This window comes from Pseudophryne corroboree, chromosome 12, assembly GCF_028390025.1.
Source record: "Pseudophryne corroboree isolate aPseCor3 chromosome 12, aPseCor3.hap2, whole genome shotgun sequence".
Taxonomy (NCBI): domain Eukaryota; kingdom Metazoa; phylum Chordata; class Amphibia; order Anura; family Myobatrachidae; genus Pseudophryne; species Pseudophryne corroboree.
In genome coordinates, this window is record NC_086455.1 from 145,941,095 (window position 1) to 145,942,364 (window position 1,270).

A 1,270-nucleotide genomic window follows, 5' to 3' on the forward strand; every position below is an offset into this window, starting at 1 on the left:
ACATTGCGGCAGCCATCCCCCTTTTTTACACATTGCGGCAGCCAGTCCCATTTTTTACACATTGCGGCAGCCAGTCCCATTTTACACATTGCGGCAGCCAGTCCCATTTTTTACACATTGCGGCAGCCATCCCCCTTTTTTACACATTGCGGCCGCCAGTCCCATTTTACACATTGCGGCAGCCAGTCCCATTTTTTACACATTGCGGCAGCCATCCCCCTTTTTTACACATTGCGGCAGCCAGTCCCATTTTTTACACATTGCGGCAGCCAGTCCCATTTTACACATTGCGGCAGCCAGTCCCATTTTTTACACATTGCGGCAGCCATCCCCCTTTTTTACACATTGCGGCAGCCAGTCCCATCTTTTACACATTGCGGCAGCCAGTCCCATTTTACACATTGCGGCACCCAGTCCCATTTTTTTACACATTGCGGCAGCCATCCCCCTTTTTTACACATTGCGGCAGCCAGTCCCATTTTACACATTGCGGCAGCCAGTCCCATTTTTTACACATTGCGGCAGCCATCCCCCTTTTTTACACATTGCGGCAGCCAGTCCCATTTTTTACACACTGCGGCAGCCAGTCCCATTTTTTACACATTGCGGCAGGCGGTGTCCGAGAGAGAGAGAGAGAGAGAGAGAGAGACAGAGAGAGAGAGAGAGAGGGAGGGGGGGGGATATACTTACCTTCTCCCCGCTGACAGGCTCCTCGTGCTGCTCCCTCGGTGGCGGCAGTGAGATGAGAAGGAGGAGGAGGGAGGGGGAGCAGGGAGCCGCAGCAGCGCTATGTTATTGGTAGTAAGCGCCGCTGCAGCATCCCCCTCTCCTTCTGTATTGGCTGCCGGGCAGCCAATACGGAAGGAGAGGGGGATGCTGCAGCGGCGCTTACTACCAATAACATAGCGCTGCTGCGGCTCCCTGCTCCCCCTCCCTCCTCCTCCTTGTCCGCTGCCTCCGGTGCTGGTCTCTCTCCTCCAGCGCGGCGCACGGCGCACACAGAGGCGGCATGTAATGAGTCAATTTGACTCATTACATGCCGCTGGCCGTGCGCCCCCAGGGCAACTGCGCTGTGTGCCAAGCCCCCTTGGCACACACGTAGTTACGGCTCTGCATCTAGTCTCCAAACCTTCAAGAATTCCTTGAAAACTCACCTCTTCAGGCAAGCTTATCAAATTCCAGAATCACTCATATTACCTTCAGAAGCTTTCCTATCCAATTATATCCCCACAGTACAGTCCACACATATCCTCCACATATTTTCTCTTTC